The sequence below is a fragment of the Mytilus californianus genome, unplaced genomic scaffold (genome assembly GCF_021869535.1).
Source record: "Mytilus californianus isolate M0D057914Y unplaced genomic scaffold, xbMytCali1.0.p SCAF_11, whole genome shotgun sequence".
Taxonomy (NCBI): Eukaryota; Metazoa; Mollusca; class Bivalvia; order Mytilida; family Mytilidae; genus Mytilus; species Mytilus californianus.
In genome coordinates this window covers 17,379,799-17,394,866 of record NW_026262593.1, presented here as the reverse complement: position 1 = coordinate 17,394,866, position 15,068 = coordinate 17,379,799, and the positions used below count along the sequence as shown (strand labels likewise).

At 34.2% G+C, this 15,068-nt stretch overlaps 1 long non-coding RNA gene across 1 annotated transcript in view; it reads right to left on the bottom strand.

Moving 5' to 3' along the window:
* The window catches only part of LOC127719688 (uncharacterized), a 40,098-nt gene extending 25,463 nt beyond the window's left edge, over positions 1 to 14,635 (bottom strand). Inside the window, exons 1-3 of the long non-coding RNA XR_007990449.1 lie at positions 14,496 to 14,635; positions 11,186 to 11,281; positions 9,306 to 9,501 (exon numbers count right to left, since the gene is read on the bottom strand). This is a non-coding gene — a long non-coding RNA (uncharacterized LOC127719688). The remainder of the gene's footprint in view (positions 1 to 9,305; positions 9,502 to 11,185; positions 11,282 to 14,495) is intronic.
* Between the last annotated feature and the right edge of the window lie 433 nt (positions 14,636 to 15,068).

The following is a 15,068-nucleotide window of genomic DNA, read 5'->3' as shown; positions in this document are numbered from 1 at the left end:
TACGGTTCTTACAGACAGATTTAAGTCAAAGTTGATGTCATTTATGAAAAAAAGTATGGTAATTAGCAAGTTGGAAAATAACGTACTTTTGCTGGAAAATATACGCAACTTTTTGCTGAAATGAAAAAGGGTGCTATCTGACACGTCCACTTCTTATGTGTACTAATTATTTTTGAGAAGACCTCTTAAAGCGACCTAAAACTGAGGGCACGGACTTGTCGTTAGAAACATGCGTAAAACAGTGCACTAAAGTTAATGAACAACCTTCAGATTAATTGAAAAATAATGAAATCTGCGTTTTAAAATATTTGATGTGTTTATCCTGCCCACATTGTTTAAAATTTAACCGCCTCGTTGGTGTTGTGGTAGCGTACTCACCTTGAGTAAGAGTCAAGGACTTGAAAATCGGTATTTGCTGCTTCTCCGCTAACCACACGGCATTTAGGAGTATAAACAAAGACAAGTCGGTACGGAGTCACAATAATGTGTTCAGTTAAAAATCCGGCTCAACGTGTTGGTTTAGTCCAAAGCAGGGTTCATATTCCTATTTCATGGACATTAAACAACCCTCCATCATCATCGCTAACCAGATTTTTCGGTTACCAGGCCCACAATATTACCAGAGGAGGTTTGATGTGGTTTTTTTTTTATCATATGATGATCTAGTTTGGATCACTTTTCCTGTGATCATTTTATTAATGTCAAACTTTATGAAATTTAATATATTTTACTTATTTATAGATTGATCACAGATTGATAAACTGAACATGAACAATGTTTATTACGTCGTAAGCGTTTCTTTAGTCATACAACAGGTTACTTTAGTCATTGGAATTTGTAATTCAATAAGTACATGTAGATGTATATAGGGGTTTTGCTATATCTAATTCATACTCACTTTATGTTTGCCATAAAGTATTTTAGGGATAACATAAGCTTTATAACAGATCAAGAGTTACCATCGACGGTTTAATATTGTTCGTGTGGAAGATTTTTCGAAACAAACTACCGAATTAGACTTATCAGCGGATTTGTAACACAACGGGTGCCACATGGGGAGCAGGATTTGCTTGCAATTTCGGGGCATCTGAGATCACCCCGGTTTTTGATAAGTAATAAACCTATATCCTATGTGGGAGCTGCTCAGATATATAACGGAGATTCAAACCTGTACAGAACAGAACAGAACAGGTGGGGTTCGTGTTATTTGTTATTTGGTCGTATTCTGTTTTTTACAATGGTATTGTCAGTTTGTTTTACAATGACATTGTCAGTTTGTTTTACAATGACATTGTCAGTTTGTTTTACAATGACATTGTCAGTTTGTTTTTGACTTATGAGTTTGATTATTCCTTTTGTATCTTTCGCCTCTCTTTTAAATGATTCTGTAAACAATTATTGAAGCATGAAAATATTTTTAGTATATGCAATTCACTAACCAATACCATACAATGTGTACTTCTATGTGGAACTTGAACAACAACTTTATAATCATTATCATGATTGTCTTTTATATAACGTTTATTTCTGTTCACTCGATAGCTATAAAGGAATGAGTTTGGCTGAGTTCTCCTTCCAGGAAAATGTGTAGTTTATTTGTTAACTGTCTTATATCTATAGACATTCAACATTTTATACATTGCTGAAGGATACGATTTCCTTATGTGTTAATCTATTATATAGACATTTCATCATTTTTCCCCCAGATGTGCAGAGTACTAGTTTTCTATCTACTGATGATAATGATAAATGTCAGCTACACGCAAGGATTTATTACTACCAGAGAGCTCTGATGATACTTTCGATCCTACGGGGATAATCATGCGTAAGTATACTGAATATCTGTAAGAAGAAGATCCTTTTAAAAGTTTGCATGTAAGGTACATTGAAATCTTTTCATTTCCTATAGTCAACGGGTAAGTGTTATCTAAAGGTGATTGCATTCTTAAAAGATATTCCGTACATATTAGTTATTCACATTGTCCTTTAGTCTCTGGTGCACGCTCTATTACCGGCTATCGGCCAGACGGATGCAATAGGTAACGCATCTTCTGTACACGATCGCAAAATCAATTATATAGCGATGGCAGCCGGAAACGCAGACAGACATTTGCTATACACGATAGCCAAATCGATTGTTTAAGGTTGGCACGGTAGTATTTCCTGGTCAATAGGGAAAGTGATATCCTTTTTGGAATTTTCACCACTTTCTAACACTGCCCAAAATTCTATATACACAGATAACTGAAGTACTTTCATTATAATATTCAAAAATTAATTTGAATATGTATGATGACTATTTACTTTTTTTTCTATCTTTATATACCTAAGGCCACTAGTGCTTTTAGGTCTTTTATCATGCAGTGAATACAAAATTAAAAAAATTCTCAAAAATTCGTTTCCACCTGTATGTAAAATTATTTCATATTTTTCTACACCTGATTCATCCCTCAGCTTGGGAAAGTATGTTCAGTAGATACTGTATTTTTTGTCTTATCACACTGATATACATTAACTTAAGTAGGGTACACAAAAGAGCAACCTAAATTCCGGAATGTAAATACTACCGTGCCACCTTTAAGAGCAATCGGTAACGCATATATATCCTCAATTTGCGACGGTAGAACTACCGAAGAACGTCTGCAAGCTCAAAAACTATACAGTATTTCTTAATTATTGTGCTTCATGAAAGTATATATGTCGTAATATCTAAATTATCTAGATGAAAGGCGAAAGACAACAAAGAGATATTCAAACTCATTAGTCGAAAACAATGCGATGGCAAAAAAAATCCTTACTGTTTGTACTTATTGAGGGAATTCCCATTAATTATGCTATAATTTAGGAATTGTTTTCCGATCCATCCATCTCCTTGTCTAGATTGATAAAAATAATAAGGTTATGATGATACTGTTCAAAATACACAGTGTTTCGTATTTTATGGATAAATATCGATACGCTAATTCAAAATTTGAAGCAATACTAAAATATTTCTTTAGTTTTTTTGTATTCGTCTTAGGCATTGCATAAGCTTGTGTCTACTTTTACTGTTTATGTCGTTGCTATATGAAACATTACTATGAAGTACAGCAACCAATATTAAGTGTAGGACGGCATGATTTCTTATCAGCAGGTTATAGATATACATTTGTAGATTAATGGTCTTTTCTATTGTGTTTAACTTTGTTATCTGCCTTACATTAGAAACACGATTGTAATTATTTGTGTATATGTGTGTATTTTTTTTTTTTTTGTTTTTTTTTTAAATTCTATAGTTTTTAGAATTAAATTCTTTTGGGGGGAGGGTGGGTACTTATTTGTGTGGTTTTTTTTTATTATTATATGATACATAAGTAGTTATCTTTGGTACAATATGCAGTAGTATGTTTTGTCCTTTACATATTTAATGAGACAGACAGATCTTTGGTACATGTAACCTCTGTTAAATTCTATCACATTTTGTTCACTATTTTAGAAGATAAAGAATTTCACATGTTAAAATTCGTTCTTATCAAAGACCGAATGTTTTCTTCTTGTTTTCAATCTTTAGTACAGAAGTGTTTTGTGAACTTTTTGTCTTTTATTTGTCAGTGGTTTTCTGCAATGACGTTGTCAGTGTCACTCGACTTATGAGTTTTCAATGTGTCCTTGGTATCTTCCGCCTCTTATCGTGTCTTCTGTCTATGTTTTTATGCCCCCGCCGCAGGGGAGTGGGCATTAAGTGTTACCCTTGTCCTTCTGTGCGTCCGTCCGAACGTCCGTCCGTCCCGAAATTGATTCCGTTCTTCAACTTAGGTTTGCCTCAACCAAATGTTATGAAACTTTTACACAATTCTTATTACCACTAAACACAGATCAAGTTTGAATTTGAGTGGCGTCACTTTTACCGTTTTTGACTTATGTCCCTTTATAACGTTATATGTAAGCGGGAGTATCAACAGTGTCCCGTGGACACAATCTGCATTTATTCTTTTTTTTTATGTTATATAGTTATAACATTGATGTCTTTTAACCTTTTTGATATTGTAGTTGTTACAGCGATGGCATTTCTAGCTCCATTAAGAGGTACTACGACGACAACGTTGTTGACGACGGCTGCAACGACAACAAGTAAAGCTTCTGCTGTTACGACAACAACTACTACTATGACTAGTGCCAGTACCAGTACACCCTCTACGAACGGTGTAGCAACACTCCAACCAACACAACCAACACCATTAGTACCACCTATACCTACTTAGAAGTTATGCTCTTTCGGACTTGTTGGGTTTTTTTTGGTCTCCTTTACCATGTCGCCATTAAATAAACATTTGGTACATGTATCTTCTTATATCTTTCATCAGAAGTTTTATTTCTTTAATTGAAAGAAAGATATAAACAATATTGAAAATAGTTATTAGTAAAATGTACAAGAATTTTGTAGGTAAAACTAAGTGTATGCTATCAAATCTCATTCCAATATGAAAATCGAATAAGATCTGTAAAACTATAACCTACCTTGAAAATGCACAACTTTTTTATGTTAGGGAGCAATTTTGTAGTGATTTGTTTCATTTTAATGAGAAATGGTAGAGGGTTTTCTTAAAAATAGAGAATGCAAATGGCAATAACAATAATGTATACTAGTTTAGGGGAAATGGATGTCACATGCAACAGTCAAAACCTAAAAAACTGTTTTCCTTTATAAAATCAATGCGCACATATAACACAGGTGTAGCTCCACTGAAAAAAGAAGGACAGTTAATAGCAGACACAAAGCGAAAGGCAGACATTCTCAACACACAGTTCCAATCAGTGTTTACAACCGAATCAAATAACAGCATTCCAGACAAAGGTCCAAGCTCACACCCCACAATAACACCACTAGAAATATCACTACCAGGTGTCAAGAAACTTCTACACAACATAAACCCACATAAGGCAACTGGCCCTGATAACATCAGTGGCAGAATATTAAAAAAACTCAAAGATCAAACAGCTCCAATTCTTACACTAATCTTTAAAACATCACTTGAAACTGAACACAAACAGACTGGAAACACGCCAATGTAGCACCAGTATTTAAAAAAGGGGAAAAATACAAGCCAGAAAATTACCGCCCAATATCATTGACATGTATTTCCTGTAAACTTATGGAGCATATCATCACCAAACACATCATCAACCATCTTTGAAGAGAACAACATACTGTATGACCTCCAGCATGCCTTCCGTCAGTCACGATCATGTGAAACCCAACTCATTTCATTCATCCAAGAGCTTGCAGCAAATAACAACAACAACACACAAACAGACTTAATTATAATGGACTTTGCCAAAGCATTTGACAAAGTTCCTCATAAAAGACTTCTCTATAAACTGAACTAATATGGTATTCAAATGAAACACTAAACTGGGACTCAGTCTTCTTAAATGACAGAACACAAACAGGTGTCTTGGGTGGAGAGTCATCTGACCTGGCTTCAGTCACCTCAGGTGTCCCTCAAGGCACAGTTCTGGGCTCAGTATTATTCTTGGTATACATCAACGACCTACCAGAATACAGTAAGCTCAGACTGTTTACCGATGACAGTATCATCTTCAAAACCATCAAATCTCAAAGTGACTGTGATGCACTCCAATTAGATTTAGATGCAGTTGCTAGATGGGAGCAAGACTGGTTGATGGCTTTCCATCCAGACAAATGCACAGTCCTTACATTATCACAAAAGAAAAAACAGTTTAAACATGACTTTATCCTTCACAATCACAAACTTGAACTAGTCTCTTCAGCTAAATATCTGGGCATTACACTACAAGCAAACTTAAAATGGTCAAAACATACTGACAAAATCATAGCTAATGGAAACAAATCTTTGGGCTTCTTAAAAAGAAATTTAAAAACATCATGTCAGAAACATCAAAACCCAGGCATATCTGGCACTAGTTCGTCCTAACCTTGAATATTCATGTTCAGTATGGGACCCTCACACAGTTGAACAAACCTCTAAAATCGAGATGGTCCAAAGACGAGCTGCCAGATATGTCTGTAACGGGTACCATAACATCAGTAGTCATACAAACATGATAAACTCACTAAACTGGCCCACGCTACAAGAAAGAAGACTACGCACAAGATTGATAATGTTCTACAAAATAGTACATCAAATCGTAGCAATCCCATCTGCTATTCTCATACCATCAGACAGTAGAACCCGCAAAAATCATAGTTTCACTTTCAGACACATTTCCACCAAAAAAGATACATATAAATTTTCATTTTTTCCGTACACTATTACTCAGTGGAATTTACTACCAGTCCATACAGTCGCTGTAACCACAGTCGACACTTTCAGAGAACAGCTTACACCAACTGTTCTCCACAAATTCATTTTTAACTCATTATTAGCCTATGTACATAGTTTTAATCACAATTTAAAATTTTTTACGCACTCCAAATTCACTTTCAATTATTTTTGTGTTTTTGTTAATATATATATAGGCCACGCAGCGCAAAACAGTATATAATCTTCAGATAATGAAGGACTACTCCGGTTATTGTCTCGTTGATATATAAATGTATTCCATTTTCCCTGTTCTACTTTTCTTGTTGTTAAATAAAGTTTTGAACCGACCACTATTGCACCTTTCTAGTTGTACGGCAAGGTATGAAGGAGATCTTTCATTTTGAGTGTGTTCCTCATCTTATATATTTATATACTGGTTAAAAGGAAGTAAATAAAGATGACGGGCGCCACCTATTTTTTACATCCAAGATAAAAGGCAGAAGTAAAATTTTCTGCTGCCTGTTAATTAGAAAAAAAAAATTTAAATAGTAAGAAATGAATGTTGGATATTGGTGTAGAAATAGCGGAAAATTTGGGGGAAACTCGTTGTGATGAGCAAAATTTTCTGTGCAAAATTAAGCAAGGGATGTTCTTCATTCATACTATTCCGAAATTTTCCATAACCATAGAGTACCCTTAAGTGCCAATTTTCTTTCAAAAAACTGCGGTACCATATGTGTTTTGCAGTTTTGTTCAATCTGCCCTAACAAGGTTCTGACATAGCTTCGTTCTATTTTCTGTTTTTGACGATCTTCGGGAATCATTAATTTGGGTTCAAACTAGGATCCATGACAATCGTTAAGGTTTTCCATTTTTCAAAAGTATCCTATCACCTGCACCTCGTATGTCGTTTACAGCTCTCAGTCGATACGTTATTTGCATTAGTTGACTCTAATCTAAATAGCTTGAATTAATCCAATATGTACTGGATAGCTTTGCTATACATGTGTCACTGTCTGTCTGCAACTTAAAGTTCAAACCGTTGGAGATTATTTATGATTTCTTATGGTAAATTGACTTTTAATGACTATTTAATAGAATGTTATTAAAGCAAAACTGACAATTGATGTTATAATTTCTGATATAAAGTTAGATGTAAAGGTTGGTGAACATAATGAACATATGTATACATGTACGGTTCTAGTTAACTACAATACAGGATTGAAAATTTAACGCACAGTAAGGCTATACTTAAGTATGTAGTCGGGTCAGGTGTTTGGACTCATTGGGTTTTTTCCTACGATACAGGGTAAAATATTTTGCCCCACATCACCCACTTTTCTTTTCATAGAAGACTTCAATAGCTCACAAAAAGACAACATAGGTAGGCGTGTTATACACCATTGTGTAGATAAAATCAATTTAGATTTTCGGCATAACAAGTTTTAGTGGGGTAGACAACCGAGAAATCGTAATATAACGGAAGTTCGCGACCGGTGACATTTTTCAAAAATGTGAGTTAAGTACCTCGTTTTATATTAAGGTATATAGAATTGTTTTTTAGAGATAAGTGACGGTGAATCTATCACGTCCTTATTTTGCCCGAATGACATCTACCGAATGAAACTTATCACCGGGTTTGTACTTAAATTATCAACACGACGGGTCCCACATGTGAAGCAAGATCTGCCTACCCTTCCGGAGCACCTGAGATCAAACCCGTCTTTTAGTGGGGTTTGTCTTGCTTAGTCTTTAGATTTTTATTTTGTGTTTTGTATGCTGTTCTTTTTCTTTTCTTTATTTTTCCTTTAATATACTTATTCTAAAAGGTTACCAATTCAACACTGTAATTAGATCTTTGAATATTGTTTTTATTGGTATTAATATTGATTTTGTTATCAGTTAATTTAAATCAAACTAAATATTATTCTTATATGCATATGCACATTCATGGCTCTACAATCTGTTGATACCTGTATCTTGGCATTGCACAAGGTCATATTTTTTCTCTGACTGTTTATGACGTCTTTACACTAAATCCATTGGATGGTGGATGTGTACTGATTGATAAGTTAGTCTTTTTTTATTTATTGTTATTGGCTCTAAACTAGCTGTCAGTAACTGCGAGTACTCTCAGATCTGAACTTAGTGTCTTTTTGCTGTTTGGATGTACAAGTACCCGTCCACGTCAACTCTGTGTTTTTGATAGATGTATTTCTATTTGTATCCATCTGATGAGTTAAGCCTTTTTCAACTGATTTTTATAGTTTTTTTCTCATGTTGTTACACCACTGTCCCAGCAGTAATTCAGTGGTTGTCGTTTGTTGCTGTGTAACATATTTGTTTTTCGATTATTATTTTGTACATAAATTAAGCCGTTAGTTTTCTCGTTTGAATTGTTTAACATTTGTCATTTCGGGGTCTTGTATATCTGACTATGCGGTATGGGCTTTGCTCATTGTTGAAGGCCGTACTTGACCTATAGTTGTTAATTTCTGTGTCATTTTGATCTCTTTTGAAGAGTTGTCGCATTGGCAATCATACCACATCTTCTTTTTTATATTGATGTTTATACTTTATAAAACACCTATATTTTGTGATCATCTTTAATATGAAATAAAAATCATATAGCTTTAACAATAACTAACGTCATTCGTTCCTCGATCGTCCAAACTATTGGGAATGTAAGAATGTCAGCATTTCTGAAAAAGAAAATATTAAATGTGAGAGAGAAGTTATTTAAACTCTCTCTATTCCCTCTCTCTGAACAAAAAATCTATGAAATAGTACAATAGACATGCAAAAAAAGGAGAAAATAGATAAATATCACTGAGACAGCAAACAAACGACACAAGTCAATAGGTCAACGGTCTTCATCAATAGACAAGTGTCTATACAAAATGTCGAATTTTCAGCCAATCCGAATTTAATACAAAAGTATTGGTTGTATGGGAGATAAGATTTGATACTAAAGAAGATAACTAATACAAAAAAACTTATATTCCACAACTTTTTCTGTGTCATAGATTGATGAATTACCTTTTTTGCTTAACTCGCCATCATCATTGGTATCACATAGTCGAACAGTCTCTCTCGCCTTCTCTATTGGTGTCGAACCGTCTTTCGGTTTTGTAACTTGAACCAATTCTTCAGCTGACAAAAGACCATTCCTATTATCATCAGCCATTAAAAACACCAAGTTGAGTGTATTTTCGTAACTTCTTCTCGAGAGGACCTGTAACAATAATACAAATACAAATGTGGGCATTTTCAATTATATGAAGAACACATAAAAGTTTAAGAAGAAAAGGTAAACATCAATTTTGAAAACCTTAGTGCGGATTTATTCTGGAAAGATTTAGGCAAAAAATTATTTTTGCTTTTGTCAATACGTGTTGTATTTCTTGGCAGATTTGGGCAGTTGAAAAGACAATTTCCTATATGCTTAATGTAAACCCATTTGCAACCAAAGATGGTCGAATCCAAAGAAACACACTTTGTAGGTTCGTACTTGAAGAATTAATTCACCAGAAATATTAATAAAATTTGATATAAATTTTCCATAGTCTCTAAAGGCATCAACCCCCTTTCTACCAAGTTCCCTTTATTGTTGTAGTATCGGTCAGTCGATTAGCGTAAGATCCCTTGTTAATGGCCATAAAAGGCATCAACCCCCTTTCACCAAGTTCCCTTTATTGTTGTAGTATCGGTCAGTCGATGAACGTAAGATCCCTGGTTAATGGCCATAAAAGGCATCAACCCCCTTTCTACCAAGTTCCCTTTATTGTTGTAGTATCGGTCAGTCGATTAGCGTAAGATCCCTGGTTAATGGCCATAAAAGGCATCAACCCCCTTTCACCAAGTTCCCTTTATTGTTGTAGTATCGGTCAGTCGATGAACGTAAGATCCCTGGTTAATGGCCATAAAAGGCATCAACCCCCTTTCTACCAAGTTCCCTTTATTGTTGTAGTATCGGTCAGTCGATTAGCGTAAGATCCCTGGTTAATGGCCATAAAAGGCATCAACCCCCTTTCTACCAAGTTCCCTTTATTGTTGTAGTATCGGTCAGTCGATTAGCGTAAGATCCCTGGTTAATGGCCATAAAAGGCATCAACCCCCTTTCTACCAAGTTCCCTTTATTGTTGTAGTATCGGTCAGTCGATTAGCGTAAGATCCCTGGTTAATGGCCATAAAAGCGGAAAGCATTACCATTAGAATTCTAGGAAACTGCATCCCATTAGGATTCAGTGTCTTAAAATTGCTGGTTTGAAAGTTCTCAAGAAGTATATTGTTTCCGAATAACACTTCATTAATTTAGCGCCCAAACCCGTTTAATGATATCCGAGAACACCACTCGTGTTTAAGTTCGCACGAGTGTTCATCGCAGATGCTTTTTCTAATAATTTGTCTCTCATTGCTGCATTTTTCTTTGATTTTCTGGACGGTTGGTCTACTTCATATTCTTGAAGGACTCCTAGCGATTATATGTATTTTGTTCAATCGGCACCGCTTATCTAATGATCAACCTTTTGTTTTTGGTATCTGTTAGTTTTCGGTATGTCACTTACCGATTTGCTGGTTTTCTGTGTAAAACTTACCGATATGTTCGTTTTCAGAATGTTACCTACCGATATGTTCGATTTCAGAATGATACCTACCAATCTGTGAGTTTTCAGTTTATTACTTATCGATCTGTTAGCAGTATGTAACTGATAGATCGCTTGTTTTTGGTGTGTTACTTACCGATCTGTTAGTTTTCGATTTGTAACTGATTATTCTGTTAGTTTTCAGTATGTAACTGATCGATGGCTTTTTTTTGGAGTGCTACTTACCAATCTGTTAGTTTTCGGTTTGTTACTGATTTATTTGTTAGATTTCGGAATGCTACTGATCGGTCGTGTTTTCTGTATGCGACTTACCGATCTTTTATTTTCCGGTACGTTCCCCAAAATATCTTCCAGTAGGCAGTGTCCTACTATCACAAGTGTCGTCAAAACTAGAAGTGTTTTCATCTTCTGAAAATACAAGTTGAAAAAATGTAGATTGGGAGGTAATCCTTATTTCAGCTATTGGACTTGAAGTGTTCATAAGGGAGGTAATCCTTATTAGAGACATTGGGGCTTGACGTGTTCATAAGGGAGGTAATCCATATTAGAGATATTGGGGGCTTGGATAGTTCCTATGAACATTATGTTTTTGTTGACGGAATTATCATAAGGTGCGTTGTATATAATTCTTAACAAGAGACAGGTCTGCATTTTCAAGCTTGTATTTGACTTACAAGCTGGAAGACGAGGTTTTATTTCGGTAAACTATTCCATGCACTGGACTGCACTGTATGGAAATTATATACATTTGTTCAATGGTTACGTTATCTATACCCATATACTTAATATAAATTAAAATTGATGTGGGTTTCTGTCAATAAGATATGTTCCTTATGTCGTAATTACAATCCACTTCCTTAGTCTTTAGTTTTCTATGTTGTGTCTTGTGTACTATTATTTGTCTGTTTGTCTTTTTATTCTTTAGCCATGGCGTTGTCAGTTTATTTTCGATCTATGAGTTTGACTGTCCCTCTGGCATCTTTCGCTCCTCATTTAGGACAGCTACTTAACATTGAAAATAACCAAAATACGTCTAGAGGGCACAATACAGTCTCCAATAATAGACAGGTGTCTATCTATGAGAGTCTATATAATTTGTGAATTAATCAAAGTGAAACAATTTAAAATCTTTCATCAACACCGTATTCTGCAAAAGGTAGGCGGTTCTTTCTGGGTACTATGAGTTTATAGTTTTGTAGCGGTGGAGGATTTCACTATAATGTTGAAAGATAAACCAACACTTGGTCAAAATCGGTTGCATAACAGAGCGGCAATATAAAAAAAAAATTGAAAGACAAGCACCATTTAGTCAAAATCGGCTAGATAACAGAATGGCAATTTAAAAAAAAACTAGAACACACCCGCGAAATCGCGGGTATTAAGAGTATAGTTGAAAGTATATAAACTGTTAATTGATGAATTTTTGTAAAAGGTTTTATGACTGGAGAATTTCAGGAAAGTTATACTTGGGGACGGGACAATTGTTTTAGCCCTCCCCTTTTTTTCCAAAGTCCGTTAATTTTTGTTTTCTGTTTATTTCAATTATTTTCGCGTTTTCTGTATACTATGAACATACATATATACTATAAATAACGTGTATTTGCTATTTACTATCAATTCCATGTTGACTTTCCACGGCGGTAACTGATATATATTATATATAGACTCTCTATATAATGGTAACAGGAGGGCCGGGTGGCTATGCGTCACCGTCCCCTCATGTTGATTGAACGCGTCCGACTCATCCGCACAAAGGTTCGTTCCACTGAGACTGAGCTCTGGCAATTGAGACCAAATACAGATGTTCAGATACTTTATTAAATAGGCTCTATAAATTTATACATGAGTGATGAAGCCTAAGCATTCACTTAGTTAGGTATAGTAAAGTTCACAGTCGATAAGTGCACAGCTATTTCAATTCCTCTTGGTGTAATTGTGACTAAAAAACAAATGTTTTATTATAATAAGTCTATTATTTTCACAAGTTCCTTTTAAAAGGTATAATTCCTCTATAAGAATGGCAAATTCTTCTATAAAATATCCAGTAAGTTGGATGAAACGTCTACAAAATCATCACAAAATAATTTCATATAAATATTCAGTTCATTATTCCGCTTTTTCAGGGTGATAGTGTTTATTTTGCGTCATCCAATATTCTTGCCAAGGAAGATTATTTCAGCATCTCCGTTACATAATATATCAGTGACCGCCGTGGATAGTAGATTTGGAATTGATAGTAAATAGCAAATACACTTTATTCATAGCATATGTATGATCATGGTGTACAGAAAAACGCGAAAATAATTGTCCCCAAGTACTTTAATATGAAAATTACGTGTAATTTTAAACAGTCCTAAACGGAAGTCTTGTCGATGACTTAAAAGTACGTCCGATGACGGAAACAATATCCGGACGCATTTTTTTTCGTTTTTCTCCCAAAATAACCCAAACTGAATAATCATAAGAATGGATGACAAATGCGATTATGCATGGTACCTATAGGACATAAGGGCATGATGATTAATTTATTGTGAAAGGAAGAGAAGCGACACACAAAATGAGGTCTTCTTTAATAGTATAGATGTTTACCGGTATTGGCAATTAAAAAAAAAAATACCCTTATTGATAATTAAATTTTTTTACCCGTGTTTATATTAAAAAAAAGTTTACATGTATTTTTTTTACTTAATTATAAGTGGTAGTAATATTTCCTACTGACCCGTTCACCAATGTGAGTTCCATAATCTATAACCATAAAAACCACAACATCACAGATGCATGGGTGTGTTTTACCGGTTATATGACAATATAATGGCTTGTTTTTAGCATGTGACCAAATTATTGATAACTAAAGATAGCTCAAAATTGAAATTTTAATAAATTTCGAAATATTTTGAGTATGTTTAGCGTCCATTAGTGTAAGATGTTGATTTAACAAGACCATGTCAAATTTTCAATATTGTTTTGACATTGTCTCCAACAGTTTATGAAGACAATTTCAATATTATTGGAATGTGTAAAATTGTTTAAACATGTTCTGAAATACATATTATTGACTCTTTCATATTCAAATACTAGTTGCTTTAAACAGCTGTCTGAATTATTATACACTTTGAGTATGATATTTCTTATTAATGAAATTTGGTCCTACATGTTTCCTTTTTGAACCATCGACTGTCACAGAATAAACTTGTGCTTTAAGAATAGGTTTCAGCGCTGGTTTGATGATAGGAAATTAAGTGATTCTTATTAAAGCAACTGTTATTGAAAGTATATACGAATTTTTAACCAGGAAAAACAGACAATAGCATGATCACGTAATACAAAGGTAACTAAACAAAAATATGAACTTACGATCCAAAACTATTTTATTATTTTAACTAAAATTAATAGAATGTTCTTGTTTCGTAGAATCATCATTGGAGTTCTACCGACATTGACAATAAACAGTGAATTATTTAACCCTCATATGATTCTATAGTTGACTAAAACAGCCAGATATGTGTCAGTTACTGGCAACGGTGTACGAAGGTACATGGTGTCAGTTTTAATATTTGTTTTATTTCATTTTTTATGGCAATCAAAGCTTACATTTATATGATAAAAATGAAAGAGTAAATACCTTGTACGAATTTTCCACTGTCTATTGATCTTTGATGTTAGTATGTTACTTTGCCTCTTTTATTAAGAACAATAACCACCACAAGTTTATATACAGTTAAAACAGCGGAGGATGATGTAGGTGGACTGTCATTATTTTCAATAATTGGAAAATACTTTTTTCTGCAAAATGTCATTATTCCAAAATTTGAAAATTAATGTTATAATTTGTGACATTAACCCACATATAAAGGTTGGTGATTTCATCACAAATTGCAAGCATTAAATTTTTGTGATGAGCAATTGCTTGACATTATTGTACAAAGGTTGACATGGTTAAGAGGAGACTTTGCTATTCAAAATTGAAAAAAAAATGCATGGCTGTAAGAAGAAACTGCAGTAAACTAATGCCAGATTATTCAATGCCGAGATCGTATACGTATATAACGATGAAAAAAGAACCAATATCTTGAAATTAAAATCCAGTCATTTGAAAATACGCCTCTCCCCCCAAAACACCCAGTTTTTTCATTATAATCATGTACCTGTTAAAGCAATAAAAGCATGGTTGACAAAAGGATTATTATTCAAGAAT